At 36.2% G+C, this 19,560-nt stretch overlaps 1 protein-coding gene across 3 annotated transcripts in view; it reads right to left on the bottom strand.

Annotated features, from left to right (window-relative positions):
• Nucleotides 1-19,560, bottom strand: part of CHRM3 (cholinergic receptor muscarinic 3) — a 527,196-nt gene that overhangs the window by 221,404 nt on the left and 286,232 nt on the right. The gene's annotated exons all lie outside the window — the stretch shown is intronic.

Below are 19,560 nucleotides of genomic sequence, written 5' to 3'. Positions count from 1 at the left end.
ATTGCCAATCAGTCAGAAAATATCTTAGGAACTTTAGTTATTATTAAGAAGACAACTGAAGGGTAAATAAGAGTAAAGGGTAGAAACAGCTGATAAAAGCATCACATGGGTTTTAATCATTAGTGGAATATAGTTAGGAAAAGGGAGCCGGTAGCTCTTTTCCTCCAGGCTGTTCACATCATATCTACAGTATGGGTTCAGTCAAGGGAGTTGCCCTTTCAGATGAGATCAGGCATGTTCAGGGTAGAATGATAGACAGGAGCTGCCCTTTCAGACACAAATTACGAACTGAAAAACTTCCCAAAGCCGCTAGGTAACTTAGATAAGGAAACACTTCTTAAGTAAGAAAATAGGAGGAGTGTGCCAAACTAAAGAAATAACGTCCCACACATCTTTCTTAATTTTCCTCCCAAACACTCAAGGACCAAAAACGAGTCTGTGGGCTACAGGTACATGACTGTCTCCAATAGGAATATGCCCATTAAGATGCCAGTAGGACTCAAAGGCATATCCTGTAGGGGACAGGGGATGAACAGATAACATTTACCTAGGAAAAGGCTTGTTTGATAGCTCTTTCCAAAGTTCTGAGGGGTTATGAAGTGAAAGTGGAATTAGATTTGTTCTTCGTGATTCTGTCAGAAAGCAGTACCAGCATTATCTCATAGAAGTTTCAGAGTTTGGGACTTGCTTTTTAGAGCAATTTTCCAAAGGTCAAAGAAGAATATCTGTAAATTAGACTGACTTGCGAAATAGCGAGCTCCTTGTCACTTAATGTACTCGTGCTGACATTAAATGGATACCTGCTGAAGATGTTACAGAGGGAATGGCATATATTAGATGGGTGTGAGGTTGATAGCCCCAAGATCCTTTTCAAAGCTAAGATTCTAACATTATATCACAGCCAATTCTCAAGAATGTAGGAATACAAGGGAACACTGGTGCCTTGATAGAAAGGTATACAAGCTGATGAGCGAAGAGCCCTGTAGCTGTTATTTAATATTTCTTTTATGAGGATCTCTTTATCAGATATCACCTTTCTTCCATGAGAAAAAAATAATGAATTAAATATCTGAAGGCATAGAAATTCAGGTTTATTTTTCCTTCCAGAGTGAAAGAAAATGAATTCTGCTGAATATAATGAAAATTAAGACTAGAAAAAAAGTAAAGACAACAGAAAATAAACTAATTTTCTTCCCTATTTTCCTGAGGCTGTTATCAAATATAGTTCTGATATTCTAACTAATAATTTAGAGAGTTTTGGTCACATTTTCAGGTTCAATGCTGTTAGGTTTCAGAGATATGTTTTCCTTATTCTTTTGGGTATGCAATCTGTTATAACTAATCTGTAAACATTTAGTCAGTATTCCTAGGTGTTATCAAATAATTCCACTTCTGAGAATTTACACAAAGGAAGTAATGTGGAATACACAAAAATACTTTATGCACGAAGACATACATCCTAATTTTATTGTTATGAACAATCAGAAATAATTAAACAACACATGATACAGCCACTTGTCTTAGTCTGCTCAAGCTGCTGTAACAAAATACCATAGATCGGATGACTTAAGCAAGAGAAATTTATCTCTCATAGCTCTGGAGTCTGGGAAGCCCAAGATCAAGATGCTAGCCCATTCAATTCCTGGTGAAGGTTCTTGTCACTTGGCAAATACAGCCACCTTCTCAACACATTTTCACATGACCTCTTCTTTGTGCAAGTGTGAAGGAAAAGACAAAGAGAGATAGCTATCTCTTTTTATAAGGCCTCTAATCCCTTATAAGAAGGCATTGGACCAAGGCACTAATCCTATTGGACCTCATCTAAGGGTAATCACCTCCCAAAAGTCCCCTCTCCAAATACCGTCACACTGGGAGTTAAGCTTCAACATATGTGTTTTGGAGAATACATTTCAGTCCATAATACTACTCAAAAATGAGTTTTGCAAAACTATGTAGTAAAACAGAACATACTTTTAATACATGAAATAAGAATACAGAAACAACACATGCAATATTATTAGATGTACCATATGACCCAGCCATCCCATTACTGGGTATATACCCAAAGGATTATAAATCATGCTGCTATAAAGACACATGCACACGTATGTTTATTGCGGCACTATTCACAATAGCAAAGACTTGGAATCAACCCAAATGTCCATCAGTGACAGACTGGATTAAGAAAATGTGGCACATATACACCATGGAATACTATGCAGCCATAAAAAAGGATGAGTTTGTGTCCTTTGTAGGGACATGGATGCAGCTGGAAACCATCATTCTTAGCAAACTATCACAAGAACAGAAAATCAAACACCGCATGTTCTCACTCATAGGTGGGAACTGAACAATGAGATCACTTGGACTCGGGAAGGGGAACATCACACACCGGGGCCTATCATGGGGAGGGGGGAGGGGGGAGGGATTGCATTGGGAGTTATACCTGATGTAAATGACGAGTTGATGGGTGCTGACGAGTTGATGGGTGCAGCACACCAACATGGCACAAGTATACATATGTAACAAACCTGCACGTTATGCACATGTACCCTAGAACTTAAAGTATAATAATAATAAAAAATAAATAAAAATTTAAAAAAAGAGAAAAACTTAGGAAAAAAAAGTCTTCAAAGAAAAATGCCAATACGTTAACTGTGGTTGACTCAGTACGACAAACTATGAAGGCCTCATTTTTTTCTTCTTTTTAAAACTCTTTACTTTCCAGGTTTTAGTAAAAATGTATATACAGTTTTAGAATTGTGCTAAAAGAAGTAAGTTTGTGAGAACATACTTGCATGTCAACTCATCAAAAAGAACGAACTCAGAGACTATTTTATTACTTTTGAAGTGTAAGTGGATCTGTGAGGCAAGAAGGACACAGACAACCCAGATCCTGCTCATGTGGAGAGACGGCACCTGTATACCTTGGTCAGAGCTGAGAGGACACATGGTTGTCCCTCAGTAAGCGTTTATTAAACTCAATGTTTCTGCAGTAAGACAGGCAGCTGTACACAATGGGCGACCATGGGAAAATCAGCCTTTGATATTTGGAAGAATTGACTTTTGCCAAAAGTGTATATGCTTGACTGGAAGCATGTTATTAATACATTTATTATATCTGAAATGCTATGCACCGCTGATCAATTTAATAGTCTTATAGTGTTAAGTATTTTACTTCCAGAAAACGAGAAAGGTAATTGATTCACTTTCACTCTTTGTAGATGAAGTGTTTGAGTAGAATTCTAGAATGCCGAGATATCAGATATGCATGTTCCTGCCTTTTGAGAGGTCCACGATTGTAAATTAAATTCCTGCAGCATCTGAAGAATAAATCTGCTTTAAACATGTAAGCTTCTTTCCTATATGCTATTCAAGTACTCTAATATTTCTTTTTAGACTAATGACTTGGAAATAATGACCTTTGAGAAGGAAATAGGAGAGTGATTTCTCAAGATTTGAAATAATCTAGTCTTAATTATGTAGTAATGTCAAGTATAGACATCACAGCATTCATAATACCTGCCATGGTACACAGTTTTACAAAATAATAATTACCTTTTAATGCCTGTTTTTAGAAAACGAATTTAACAAACTTGGCTTGTCAGTTCTTTCTCAGAATCTCTTTTTAAAAATTGCTTCTGTGTATGAATAATTCTCCATTCTGTCTGCATAAAGCCATATACCTGAAATGTAGTCACCTTTCCTCCCTTACTTTTCTATGCTGCCAGCTCTCTCTCGTCATCTACCAGGACAGTGGTTTTTGATGCCACAAGTATGAAGAAAATGATTCAGGGAATTGTTATCTTTCCTATTTTACTTCTATTTTTTGAAGAAAGAACTGGAAGGTGGTTTCTATGTGTACCTCTAGACCTCTCTACAAACCACTTTGGAAACAATCCTGCCAGCAAAGTGGCCAAATACTATGGGAGGCAATGGGGAAACCACTGTAACTCTACCCTAAGCAAGGCCACAGGTTTTAGCTCTTCAGCCTTTGGACTAGTGCAGTAATTCTCAGTTCTTTTTATAATACCACACATCTACAGCCATCTGATCTTTGACAAACCTGACAAAAACAAGAAATGGGGAAAGGATTCCCTATTTAATAAATGGTGCTGGGAAAATTGGCTAGCCATAAGTAGAAAGCTGCAACTGGATCCTTTCCTTACTCCTTATACGAAAATTAATTCAAGATGGATTAGAGACTTAAATGTTAGACCTAATACCATAAAAATCCTAGAGGAAAACCTAGGTAGTACCATTCAGGACATAGGCATGGGCAAAGACTTCATGTCTAAAACACCAAAAGCAACGGCAGCAAAAGCTAAAATTGACAAATGGGATCTAATTAAACTAAAGAGCTTCTGCACAGCAAAAGAAACTACCATCAGAGTGAACAGGCAACCTACAGAATGGGAAAAAATTTTTGCAATCTACTCATCTGACAAAGGGCTAATATCCAGAACCTACAAAGAACTCAAACTAATTTACAAGAAAAAAACAAACAACCCCATCAAAAAGTGGGCAAAGGATATGAACAGACATTTCTCAAAAGAAGACATTCATACAGCCAACAGACATATGAAAAAATGCTCATCATCACTGGCCATCAGAGAAATGCAAATCAAAACCACAATGAGATACCATCTCACACCAGTTAGAATGGCAATCATTCAAAAGTCAGGAAACAACAGGTGCTGGAGAGGATGTGGAGAAATAGGAACACTTTTACACTGTTGGTGGGATTGTAAACTAGTTCAACCATTATGGAAAACAGTATGGCGATTCCTCAAGGATCTAGAACTAGATGTACCATATGACCCAGCCATCCCATTACTGGGGATATACCCAAAGGATTATAAATTATGCTGCTATAAAGACACATGCACACGTATGTTTATTGCAGCACTATTCACAATAGCAAAGACTTGGAATCAACCCAAATGTCCATCAGTGACAGATTGGATTAAGAAAATGTGGCACATATACACCATGGAATACTATGCAGCCATAAAAAAGGATGAGTTTGCGTCCTTTGTAGGGACATGGATGCAGCTGGAAACCATCATTCTTAGCAAACTATCACAAGAACTGAAAACCAAACACCGCATGTTCTCACTCATAGGTGGGAACTGAACAATGAGATCACTTGGACTCAGGAAGGGGAACATCACACACCGGGGCCTATCATGGGGAGGGGGGAGGGGGGAGGGATTGCATTGGGAGTTATACCTGATGTAAATGACGAGTTGATGGGTGCAGCAGACCAACATGGCACAAGTATACATATGTAACAAACCTGCACGTTATGCACATGTACCCTACAACTTAAAGTATAAAAATAATAAATAAATTAAAAAAAAAAAAAAAGAATAAAAAAAACAAAACAAAACAAAAAAACACACACACACACACACAGAAAACAAAACAAAAAACAAAAAACAAACAAAAAAAAAACTACTGTAGTTTTAAACATCTGTTGCCTCCCTCTCTCTTACATGTCTTGAATTCTTCTTCCTTTGCTGGGTGTCTGTACTTAGGGACTGTTTTCTTGGCACTGAAACCCATCCCCTTTCTATCCTTGTCACCTATGAACCTTGATTTTCCCTGATACCATTTTTTGCTCAAATGCTTTTCCTTCTGAAAGATGCTAAATGGTGATTTTTATTTGGGTAATTTACTGCTTTGCATTGTATTCGTCAATGACTGGGCAATTTACAAAAGAAAGAGGTTTAATTGGACTTCCACGTGGTTGGGGAAGCCTCACAATCACAGCGGAAGGCAAGGAGGAGCCAGTTATGTGGCATGGATGGCAGCAGGCAAAGAGAGAGCTTGTGCAGGGAAACTCGCCCTTATAAAACCATCAGATCTCGTGAGACTCATTCACTATCATGAGAACAGCACGGGAAAGACCTGCCCCCATGATTCAATTACCTCCCACCAGGTCCCTCCCACAACGTGGGAATTCAAGATGAGATTTGGGTGGGGACACAGTCAAACCATATCAGACATATTGCCATATTGATATTACTTGCATATTTATTTCACTTCATGTTCACAAGAAATCTGGGAGATTTTGAGGGGCCAGTGACTAAAATCATCATCCTTAGTTCCCTGTACTTGCTATAGTTATTCCCTGAAAAATCATAAAGGCTCAAGCTTGTGTTATAAGCTTTGGTGATTAACAACAACAACAAAAAAAACCTTGGGCTACAAAAAAATTTTAAACTACTAATGAACTGTTTTTTTCCCATAGAGTGGTCATAATTAGAGGAAATTGCAAGGATTTTATTTAGATACTGCTGGTTTTTGTTTTTGTCCTGAGGCTTCTCTGTGTATTCTGATCCTTTATAGCAAACGTGTATTATTCGGTTAATAGAAAAACTAAATATCATAAAGATGAAAATAGAAGATATTTTTGACACATAATTCATATTACTCTGAGTCTATACAAATGCCAGCTACATAAATGTGCCAGTGTGCTACTGAATCTGTGTACTTTAAAGGAGATCATATTAATTATTTATTTAATGCTGGCTACCTGTCCGGCTCATCTGTAGGTGTTTTCCATGTATTTTATTGTTCAAAGTGTACTTTGGCCCTGGGAAGTGGGTGTTTTTGTAAGTCTCATTTTGAAGATGAGGAAATTGAAACTCACACAGTTTAAGGATCTTACCCTAAGTCACCAGGCATGTAAAAATGACAGGTGAGTGATGAACCCTAGGAGAAATGCACCAGTGTCCACGCTTCAGCCAAGATACCTACACTGTCTCTCAGATGACAGCGTGAATTTTTATAGTACTTTACAGTTTATGAAAGGCAGCACTTTTTATAGTACATGATAGTTTACAAAAGATAGCACTTTTTACCTTGATATAAGATTTCTTGGCAAGTCACAGGGCGGGTATAAGATTTTTGATATAAGATATCCTGACAAGCCATAGGACAGCTATCATTATTTCAATTTTAATGATGCAGAAACTGGAGTTTAGGGGGGTTAAATGTCCCACCCAAGGCCAGGCATTTAGCAAACAACAAAGTTAAGACTAGAAATCATGTCTTACAACTTCAAGCCCTGGCTTACATGTTCTCTGTATTGTAAATAACAGTCATAGGAGAGGACATGTTAATACATACAAGAAAAGGTGATGTTTAACACAGCAGTAATGCTACTATATATAACGATGTGTATACAGGTAATCCATTCACTAAAACAAAGGGAAAAAATCAAGATAAATACTTTTGAAGTACTTAGTGCACATGAATTGTGCAAATTTTCAAGCGTATTCCCCAAACAAGTAAAGTTAAATAACTGTGTAAGTCTGGTTCAAAATCTCATTACAGAATAGCAAACCGGCAATATTTCAAAACTAATGAAATTTTTTTTTTCTGGCTCTTGAAAACAATTGTTTAAATGAGTTTCCTTTCCTTTTCCTTTCCTCTAATTATGAGTGCTCTAAGGGAAAAATCAGTTCATATAAATATAATAATAGTTTTAAAAATTCTTATAGCATAACTTTGCATTTTTATCACTGAAGCTCATAAACTGAATGTCAGCCTTTATTGTTTTCCAGGGAATGACTATAGCTGAACACAGAGAAATAAGGAGGATGGTTTTAATCACTGGCCCCTCCAGATCTCCCAGATTTCTTGTGAAAGTGAAGCAAAATAAATATGCAAGTAATATCAATGTGCCAACATGTCTAAGTAGTAAGCTAAATTTTCCTAAATAACAATCTACAAAATACAATTTTAATTTGTTCTGTGTATAGTACTGTGTATAGTAAGAAACTATACAAAATGTTAAGAAATAAGATGGTATTTTCTGTATAAAAATTGTATGGCTGGGCACAGTGGGTCACGCCTGTAATCCCAGCACTTTGGGAGGCCGAGGCAGTGGATCATGAGGTCAGGAGATAGACACCATCCTGGCTAATATGGTGAAACCCCATCTCTGCTAAAAATAGAAAAAATTAGTCGGGCGCGGTGGCACGCGCCTGTAGTCCCAGGTACTCGGGAGGCTGAGGCAGGAGAATTGCTTGAACCCAGGAGGCGGAGCTTGCAGTGAGCCAAGATCACGCCACTGCACTCCAGCCTGGGTGACAGAGCGAGACTCCATCTCAAAAATAAATAAATAAATAAATAAATAAATAAATAAATAAAAAAGTAAAACATTTTAATAATCAGTTCCATCTTTCCTTGCATCATTTCTATGGTTCCGTTTTTGGTCTGCAGTGTAGACACCAATGAAAAATAAATATATGACTCTAAAAGGTTAAAAAAAAAGACTGATAAAAATGAAAGTGTAGTTTGTATTAAAACAACCTGTACATATTATTAGTATTTTAAAATAAAAGATACTGATTTTTGTTTATATTGAAAATGCAGATTAAGACTAGTGTGATAATTTTAGGATGTTAAGTTTATCTTAAAATACAAAGGATCACTCAATTTTTATTCAATTCCATTTTCATATGTTCACGAATGGGCAAGAGAATGGAACATTTTAATCCCTTTGATTTTTAAGCTCTGATCCTTAAGGTAAAAATGAAATATAATATTTTTAAATTAGAAGAAGGGAAATCATCTCTACTGTTATAACACCAAACAGCCAAAAAATATTAATTCACCATGATGCAAGAGTGAATTCACATTTCATAAGCACTTCCTGCCAAACAATATCTAAGATCTTTCTTTATTTTTTGGAACCTCAAGCCTTGTTTTAAAGATTCAGAACTTAGAGGGCTCATTTGCCCAAGGCCACTGTGTGGATGCGGAGGCATAATCACATGCATGAAATGGATGAGCTCCCTAGAACCTGTGACTAATGATTTGTGCTTTGTTTCACAGTGAGGCAGAGAAGGATCTTGCACTCATTGTTGACTTCATGTCTCAAGATACTGTGAAATTGTCTTCATTGCAATCATAAGTTTTTAGGTTTGTATTGATCATCTAATTCTTTATGAATAAAAGAAGTTTGAGAGGTGGAAGAGCTCAATTATTTTTGACATATGTAAATATCCTTTAACTAGGTTATACATTTTGGAGTGCTTATTTTTTGTCTTTAATTCTCTTAAGCTCCACAGATATCTAAAGGTCTGAAGCCTGCATATCATACAAACAGCATAATGCTCATGGCATCCCAACACACAGTACCTAATAGATGAATTATTGCTATGTGAAAAGGGATTGGAAATCATCTTTCTGAAATATGGTTTTCTGTCATTCACATATTAGCCAGAGGCTAACACATCTTTTATTCATATTGGAAAAATAAGCCCCATCGGGTATGAATTGAAGGAAACCCTATATATTTATCTCCTAATCTAATATCACCAAAGCATTAAATGAATCCAAATGAAAGGATATTCCTGCATTTCCCTTGTGTCTTTTCACTCTTAACGAGACATGGTCAAACTATAGGCTGACCTCAGCCTTTCCTACCACCCTCACCTTGCTCCCACTATCTTCAGTTTTCCCACCTCTCACCTCTATAGAAACTATTACAAGGAAAGGCTCTCCAGTTTCTAAGGTTTCTTCTAATTAAACCAACTCAAAAATAATAGAATTATGGCAGTAAAGAAGCAAACTTGTCTCTATATATTAGTCTGCTTAGGCTGCCATAACAAAATGCCACTGGATGCCTTAAACAACAGACATTTATTTTTCAGAGTTCTAGAGACTGGGAATGTCAAGACCAACATTTCAGCCAATTTGGTTTCTGGTTAGGGCTCTCTTCCTTGGCTTGCAGAATCCCACCTTCTCACAAGGTCTTTGCATGAGAAAAGAGAGACAGAGATCCTACACTTATGGCCTCATTTATGCTTTATTACCTCCTAAAATCCATTATCTCCAAATACAGTGGCATTGGGGGTTAGGGCTTTAACATAGAAATTTGGGAAGTTTCAAAACTCAGAGCATGATACTCTGAAGAGTCTAAGAATTGCTAGAACCTCATGAGCAAAAATGGGATGGAGAGAGTCTACTTTGAACTGTGTAGCCATGATTTTGTAGAGAGCCAAAGGTAACAATCACCATACTTTTCCTTCAAAGTGGTGTGAAGAAATTATGGAGGAAGCACAGGCGTGCATGAACACAGAGCAGGGATACACACTGCACGTGATCTGGTTTCTTACTCCTAAATGCACTTAAGATGTACATTTACAAAGTGCATGAACAAAATTCATAGAAACTGTTGGAAAAATTAAAGAATCAATGTAGGTCAGAATGTACCGAAGCCAAAACAAACAGATGAAAAATCTATCCTCTTTGTAGCCAGGTCCTTTGAACAATTAAATGCTACGATCTTCTTTAGGTCCCACTCCCGCAATTTCCCAAGTTTCACCATGGAGAAACTGTTTCCTTCCTCCAGTGTAAAGCCTTTACATTGGTGTTTGCTGTCTGTTTTGTTCCTTACAGGAAGAGCAAATGGAACTAGCATCTTCTCTCAAGTAGCTCTTCCTGAGTTCAAAGATCATTGAATTTCCTATTGGCAAGCACTTCAGTTTTCATAACTTTTCCTGCCTTTTGTTAGGTTATTAATTTTTGTGATTATCCTGCAAACCCTCTTCAAATTGTCCATGTTCCTCTTGAGTAATGGAACCAATTTACTCATTAGAGTCTCATCAGGTTTAAGTATAACAGCAGGATTACCTTGTGGTCCTTTCGTGTTATTTTTGAAAATAGCTGACAATATTTCAAAACAGTGAGACACACAGTTCCTTCTTTAACCTCAGCTGCTATTTCTTACTCAAGGAGAGTTCATTTTAAAAAAATAACTAACCACAGATTTTAAATTATTTTTGATACAGAAATCTTCTCTGAGCAGATTTAAATGCCAATGTCTTGATTCTTGGACCTTAATTCATGTAAACTTCATAGATACTCTGCCCCATCGAAAAGCTTGGTCCACTCATATACAAAGTTCACAGGAAGATGAGGTATATAATCATGAATAAGGCCAGGTCCTTCAAAAAACACATACCTAAATGTATCTCCCAGACTGACTGCTATCAGACTCTTATTATTTATCTGGAAGATATCACCGTTTTGCTCAAGAGCAAGACCACTTCTTAGATACAGAAGAAGGAAACCGGAGTAGATTTCTGGAAAGGAGTCTCCAGGAAACTGATGTAAGACACTGGTGACATTTAAAATCGTTAATTCTTTTTGAGATCATTGCATCCCCTGAGGTCTCTTGCCTCAGGATCCTTGTCAAAACACTAAAATAAGTACTCTTTGATTTCATGACTTCACAACTGATCTTTCGAGACACTTAGTCTTTAGGGGGGATTCTCAAATGGTGTGTCCTTTGGGGCTTGTAAGCCTTGAGTCTAAAGCAGACATCCTATTTCACATCAAAATATGGAGAGAGACATTTCATTCACTATTTATGTATATATCTAAATTAGGAGACATTAGCATGACTGAGAAAAAAAGTTTAATAACACATAAAACACTTAGAGTTCATTTAAAATTATGAGTGACTGTTTTCTCTGTAGGAACAATATATAAAATTTAAAAGCTGATGAATAACTATATGCTAAGATCTCCAGATAGGCATGAAGGCCACAGCTTAATATCATTCTAATCTGTCTTCAGGTAACAGCTTGATAGTTACTCTCTCAAGTTGACATTTTGTTTAAACTGAATACATAGACTATATTATCGATGTGTCTTGGCTAAATGATGAAAAGCTTGTAGCTTCTGACCTTTAAAATATTTTCTTTCTTTCTTTTTTTTTTTTTTTGTAGGAATCAGGAAAATGTTCTAACAACATGTTGAGTGAGGTAAAATTCTTTGAGCAAACACAAAGGCAGAACCATAATATTTTTAAAAATTACTCCCACAACCCAACCATGGCAAGTTCTTCACTGCACTTACCAATATCTCTTTTTATATGTCTGAGGGGATCCTGCAAGTTTCAAATAAAAGCCAACTGCTTCCTGAAAATCTTAAATTTGCCCTTGAAGCCCATCACTGCCCAGCTGTCACTCTGTGATCATGGAGGTCTGGTGACCTGTGACCATGGAGGTCTGGTGACCTGAATGGGACTGCTCCTGGATTCCCCCAGCAGCAGGAAGGGCTCAGCTCATGACGCCTCCAATTAGAGCCCAGCAAAATTTCTTGAGTGATATAAGGTCTTTGCTTCCTTGGTCCAGCCTATAGACCAGTATCTAACGGTCACAGCTAACCAAAGCTGTCTGCTATTCTGCTACCCTCAGCTAGGGTCCAAACATCATCATCAACCTCAAATCCTTTGCCATTTCTCATTAACCCACTGGATTCCTGTCTCCTCAGATCACTATATATACATTTAGGTACTTTGTTACAAGCAGATGAATTAGAAATAAATATATATTTAAAAATTTTCAGCCACTACATATCACACAAACATCCTGAATTTCTTGGAATACTAACAAAAACAACCATATGCAGCTCTTTTAAATGATGATCTTTTCCCAAGCAGAGAAGAAAATCATTTATTGTGAATTTCCATATAAGGGGTAAATTCTGAGAAATATAGTCCTGTTTTTAAGTAATTTTTTTTTTTTCTTTTGAGACGGAGTCTCGCTCTGTCGCCCAGGCTGGAGTGCAGTGGCCGGATCTCAGCTCACTGCAAGCTCCGCCTCCCGGGTTCCCGCCATTCTCCTGCCTCAGCCTCCAAGTAGCTGGGACCACAGGCGCCGCCACCGCGCCCAACTAATTTTTTTGTATTTTTAGTAGAGACGGGGTTTCACCGTGTTAGCCAGGATTGTCTCGATCTTCTGATCTCGTGATCCGCCCGCCTCGGCCTCCCAAAGTGCTGGGATTACAGGCATGAGCCACTGCGTCCGGCCAGTAATTTTTTTTTCTTAAGTTGAGAAAGTACTTTGGGTTAAATATGCTCAATTTATGTTAATGCAGCCCCTTTTCTTGGTGATTATTTTGCCTAGCTGGGATTAATTTAGAAATTTCAGGGCCAGGTGCAATGGCTCACACCTGTAATCCCAGCACTTTGGGAGACTGAGGCGGGCGGATCACGAGGTCGGGAGATAGAGACCATCCTGGCCAACACGGTGAAACTCTGTCTCTACTAAAAATAAAATAAAATAACATATAAAATAAAATAAAATAAAATAATTAGCTGGGCGTGGTGGTGCACGCCTGTAGTCCCAGCTACTCAGGAGACTGAGTTGGGAGAATTGCTTGAACCCAGGAGGTGGAGGTTGCAGTGAGCCGAGATCACCTCACTGCACTCCAGCCTCGCAACAGAGCAAGACTTAAAAAAAGAAATTTCAAGTTTCAAGTATTATATCTCCAAAAACTTGCTCTCATACCACGTTGGAGAAATACATTGAAATGTGAATCCATGAAATTCTGGATGGTATGGCAGAGGAGAACATATTGCCTTTGAAGAAAAGGAGAACTTTTGAATAAAAGAGGAACTCCACCCAACAACTCACTCTCTCTCTCTCTCTCTCTCTCTCTCTCTCTCTCTCAGTGTCAAGTGATCCTTTAAGCGTGTTCTGGGATGCTATGGGCTCGGAAGCACGGGCAGTCCTAGGGCTCTTGTCTCTTCTCGCCTCCTCAGTCCATGTGCTCTCCCTGGGCAATCTTAGCTCTTCCCAAGCTTTGAATTGGCCTAAAATAATGTGGAATATTCCCGAATCTCCCCTAATTGGACAGCTCCCGACCGAAATCCCTACCCTGGACACTGAATATCTACATGTGCATCCTAGTACTTTCCACCTTCCTCTACCAGAATATAACCTCCACAAAGGCACAGACTTTTCCATTTTATTTGCTGTGTTAGCCTCAATGCCTAAAAGAATGTTGGCACAGAATATACAGTCAATAGATATCCCACTGTTAGGATCTCTGAGAAAGAGAAAGCAAACTCTTTGAAGACGTAGTGCAAAGTTGTGGAAGTAAAGGAAATCCCTCCTCCAACATAAGTTGAATACATTTGAGGCATAACTGTATGTCTTCTAATGTGCAGCAATATTACAAATCTATTTCATAAACTCTGTTATTTTGTAATCCTTTTAACTCTTATTAAAAAATACTTTAGAGAAATTTACATTTTTATTCATTTTTTCATTCCTTTATGCAACCAACATTTAGATAGCCTAAATTCGAATGTAAGTCTTTCTGTGTGCACAAGGGGAGTACTCAAAGCTGAGGAAACAATTGGTTTCATATCCTCCTGCATCTTACATTTTTGACATTTCAATATAGAATCCTTCTGTGAAGAAAAAGTAAACTGAGAAAAATCTCATTCTATATTTTTCAACAAAAAAGATTAGTGATTATGAACATGAAAGCAAATCACATTTTTACTCTGTTATTTAAAACTCCCATAGAAAGGGTTAGAGAATTTTAAAATAAATGTAGTATTATATTAGAAAGAAGGTAGTATATTTTAATTATTATCTTTAAGTTTTGAATCTTTGAATAGCAATCTTTAATTATGACTTAATCAATGGTGAATTTATCATAATACTGCAGCCAAAGTCATATACACTTTCATTGTATATGAAAAGCAAGGAAATAAATAGATTGCAGGGCAAGTTTACTATCCTAGGAACACAAAATGATTTAAAATAATTTAGAAATGTATATTATATATACATACATAAATATATATTATATATAATGTACAAAAATAAAATATATAAATACTATGTATAAATATATGATATGTAATATATAATATTGAATAATATATAATATATAATTATATATAATACATAATATACAATATATAATTATATATAATACATAATTAAAATATATAATTATATATAATACATAATATACATAGACAATATAAAATATGTATTTTATATGTGTATGAAATACATATAAAAACATAATATAAAATACATAATATATTATAAATTATATAATAAAATATATACTATAATGTATTATATACTATATAATTATATATTATATATTGTATTATGTATTATATATAATTATATATTATATTGAGTAATATATAATATATAATATATTTATTATATAAATAAATGGAAATACATGTAAATATATATTGTATTAAACATATAATATATGTTATATTATATTGAATCATATATTTATGAATATGATGTATAAATACATTTATATAATATATTTATATACATATTATATATTTATATATGTAGAACCCAAAACAATGCTTATAAATTAATGGGAATATATATACACACACACACACACATGAACACACACAAATTTCTATACATACATATATATAAAATATCCACATATACATATATATGTATATATGTATAATATATTATATAATAGAGTATATAATACATATATATGTGCATGTATGTTATATATAATACATGTGTATGTATATGTGTGTATTTATACATGTATTTTTTTCCTTCTGCAAATAGATCAATGAAAAACCTTGCAATACATTAAAAGAAAAAGTAACAGAAAGTATCAAAACTCCTGATTTTTTTCAGCTTGGTAACTACCTTAAGAGCAGTTTTGTGTATTAATGTGAAACATCAGTATTCATGACACATTAACAGCAGTCGTATTTGGTGGTGGTAGGAATATACATCCATGCATCACTTAGCGACATTAACATGTTCTAAGAAATGTGTCATTAGGTAATTTCATTATTGTGTGTACATCATAGAGGGTACTCACGCAAACCTAGGTGGCATAGTTTACTACATACCTAGGTCATATGGTATAGTCCATCATTCCTAGGCTACAAACCTATACAATATATTACTCTACTGAGTATTGTAGGCAATTGTAACACAATGGTATCTGTGCTATCTAAACATATCTGAACATAGAAACAGTAGGGTAAATATATGGAGTTATTACATTATGGGAGCACTGTTGTACTGTGGTCTGCCTTTGACTGAAGTATCATTGTACAGCATGTGGCTATGTTTGTAAACTCTAATGAATATTTTCTTAACTGTCCCTGGTTAAAATATGTCACATTTATATTAATAAAGGCACGTTTTTATGATCTCATAATGTACAGATGGCAAATTTGCTAAATTTGTTCAATGTTAAAGAGCTTGAAACTTACAAATAATGGAATTAACTATGTAGTAAGTTATTGATTAATTTTAGTATTTCTAAGTACTATCAACATGATCTAATTTACTCAGAAAGATCATGATGCTCTGATAAATAACGATGGATTAGGAATACTACATGTTATTGTCCTGGAATACCATCACTTATAAATCATACTAATGAATAATTTCTGAACCAGCACCAGAGTTACAAAAGTGGCATGGGCTGCCATTAAAATGACTTATTAACAAATAAACTAAAGTGATAAATCAAATATAAAACTTGTACAAATATTCTTAGTAAAAATGGATCAATTAATTATTCTTGGATATCAAAGGACATATCTACCATTTTGTTATTTTTCCAAGCATATTATTATTTTATTATTGTTAAAATATAGTATCAGTAAAATAATAATGTAATAGATAATCTTGCATATATTAAGATAATACATATTGAATGAATGGATAACGTTTGACATTAAATAGTAGCTATTTTTCTTAAGAGAGCATCATACATTTCTAAGCACTTGTGTTAATAATATGAAATAAATTGAATGCCATTCCCTGCTATTAAAGCTATTAACATTTTAGGAAGCAGGTATATTACATTTTTCTCTATTTGAACTTTCTTCTAACAGGTGAATGGGGCAGTAGCACTTCAAGTTAATGAAACTCTCTGCAGGTCTTTCCAAATGCTCCAGCATGTGGAGCAAATTAGTTGATTGTATAATTTCCCAAGCTGCAAAATGATGATACATCAAGAAATTCATGGATCAGTTAAAATTCAACAAGAAAGCATTTATTCAGTGACCACTTTGCACTGTCATTAGGGCCACAGTACTATGATGAATATAGTGGAGATTCCAGTCCTTAAGGAACTCGCAATCCGAGGAGTAGAAATAAATGAAATTGATAAAGTAGTGAATTCTGCGTAAATATGAAGGAAGGGCTCTGGGGAAAAACATGGAGAACTTTTAACTCTGCCTGAGGAAGGGTGAGCAGAGGAGGGATAGGCATCACTGAACAGGTGACACTGGATCTGAGTCTTGAAGGTGAACACCAATTTCCCAGGAAAGAGGGTTCCGTGTAGTCCAGGCAGTATGAGCAGCATGTGCAAGCATACTTTGGATAATTCCCAGGAAATCATAAAATACTGGAGCAGTAGAACATAGGATTCACAGAAGGGAACAGCTTCAGATGAGCTCCCATAGAAACTCTGATGTTTTATGATAAGTTTATAGAACAAAGCACCTATAGGCACCATGGAATCAAGAGTAACAGGAAGTGAGTAACAGGAAGTCCAGTTTTTAAAATTATAGATTACTTTGGAATCAGTGCAGAGGAGAAATTCAAGTGAGACAAAACTGATGGTAGAAAGATCATGAAGGAGACTCTTAAAGAGAATATTAGAGTCATTCAGTTGAGATGAGAAGGCAACAGTGGCAGGAAGGCAGTGACGGGAGTCAACAACAGACACGTTTTTTTGTTTTTTGTTTGTTTGTTTGCTTTGAGATGGAGTCTTGCTCTGCTGCCCAGGTTGGAGTGCAATGGCACGATCTCAGCTTACTGCAACCTCTGCCTCCTGGGTTTAAGCAATTCTCCTGCCTCAGCCTCCCATGTAGCTGGGACTACGGGCACACACCACCATGCCCAGCTAATTTTGTATTTTTAGTACAGACAGGGTTTCAGTATGTTGGCCAGGCTGGTCTCGAATTCCTGACCTCAGGTGATTTGCTCACCTCGGCCTCCCAAATTGCTGGGATTGCAGATATGAGCCACTGAGCCCAGTCCAGAGCACAGTTTTGAGAGGTACCACAACCCAGTGCACGAGAGGAGAAGGAACTTTTCATTATTGCTTTGTTTGTACTATAATATAATATTTGGAGAAGTGCATGGCAGAATACAAAGGACTATGGGTTACAATGCCTTCTTATAAGAAAACCAATGAATTGCCACTAATAGTGAATTGGGGAGATAATACGATATTTAAGAAGTACTTGCTTTTTGTTAGATACTCCTTTATTCCTCACAAAACTCCCAGGAAGAAAATATGACTATTTTTACTTTCACAGATGAAGAAACTGAAGCTCAGAGAATTTAAATACCTTTCCTCAAATTATAGAGCCATCCAGGTCCCAGCTGGAGTTCTGTGGCTGGGAGAACAGAAACGTGGTTGCAAAGTAAGACAAAGCCATTACATGTGTCATGAATAGTGATATTCATTAGAGCCAAAATGCCCTGTGAAATCAGAGAAGGTAGGCAGAGGTTAAAGAACAGGGAATTCCAGTGACATGGTGAGTGGGGCTAGAGCAAGAGAGGATACAGAAGAAAATGTAAGGGAGGGGTTTTTCTGCTGATTTTAGTTTTGTTTCTGTTTTGTTTACTTTTAAATACATGTCCTCACACAGGTCCTTTTGGTTCACCTGCAAACATCCCCTTTTCTTATCTTTTCCCCTCTGGTCTCCAATCTCGATCTCTCCACTGTCCCAGAAAAAAATTATCATCCTCTCTCCATATGCCTTTCCTTCTTTCTTTCTTTCCTTCCTTCCTTCCTTCCTTCCTTCCTTCCTTCCTTCCTTCCTTCCTTTTTCTTCTTTCTTTCTCTCTCTTTTTTCCCTCCTTCCTTCCTTCCTTCCTCTCTCTTTCTTTCTTTCTTTTCTTTCTTTTCTCTCTTTTTCCTTCCTTCCTTCCTTCCTTCCTTTCTTTCTTTTCTTGTTCTCTTTCTTTCTTTTTCCTTCCTCCCTTCTTCTTTCCTTCCTTCCTTCCTTCCTTCCTTCCTTCCTTCCTTCCTTCCTTCCTTCCTTCCTTCCTTCCTTCTTTCCTTCCTTCCTTCCTTCCTTCCTTCCTTCCTTCCTTCCTTCCTTCCTTCCTTCCTTCTTTCCTTCATTTCTTTTTTTTTTTTTTGAGATGGAATCTCCCTCTGTTGCCCAGGCTGTAGTGCAGTGGCATGATCTCAGTTGACTGCAGCCTCTGCTTCCCAGGTTCTAGCGCCAACATGCCCAGCTAATTTTTTTTGTATTTTTTAGTAGTTTAAAAAAATTGGTTTGTTTAAAAAATCTTCCCCCATATGGGAATATGGTTTAGGAATCCTAAATACATGAGTTACTTATTCCCTGAGGCACAGTATGTTGTTACAATGGAGAATGTAATTCAACATCAAAGTGAAATTTCACAATTGCTGAGAAAAATAATTTGACATGTGAAAAGCTTATATTTTTGCTAAGATCATCCTATTGCTTTGGACCATCTTTTTTTTTTTTTTTTCTAAAATGCAAAAGTGAGGCAATATGTAGCATATCATCTTTAACTGGGTTTAAGCTTTGCCAAGGAAAGTCAGAAATTTCATAGAAAAATAGACAGAGGCAAAAGAATGATCCAAATGCTTCTTAGAAACTTTACTGAGGTAATATATTACCTGACTGGATAACTTAGAAGCTTTTCAGTTGTTCACAAGTAGAGCTGTTTCTATACCAGACTAGAGTTTGCAGAGATGCTGTTGAATTTTATC

Source organism: Theropithecus gelada, chromosome 1 (assembly GCF_003255815.1).
Source record: "Theropithecus gelada isolate Dixy chromosome 1, Tgel_1.0, whole genome shotgun sequence".
NCBI classification, from domain to species: Eukaryota; Metazoa; Chordata; class Mammalia; order Primates; family Cercopithecidae; genus Theropithecus; species Theropithecus gelada.
Note: the sequence above shows the minus strand (reverse complement) of the source record. Positions and strands in the feature narration are given on the sequence as shown.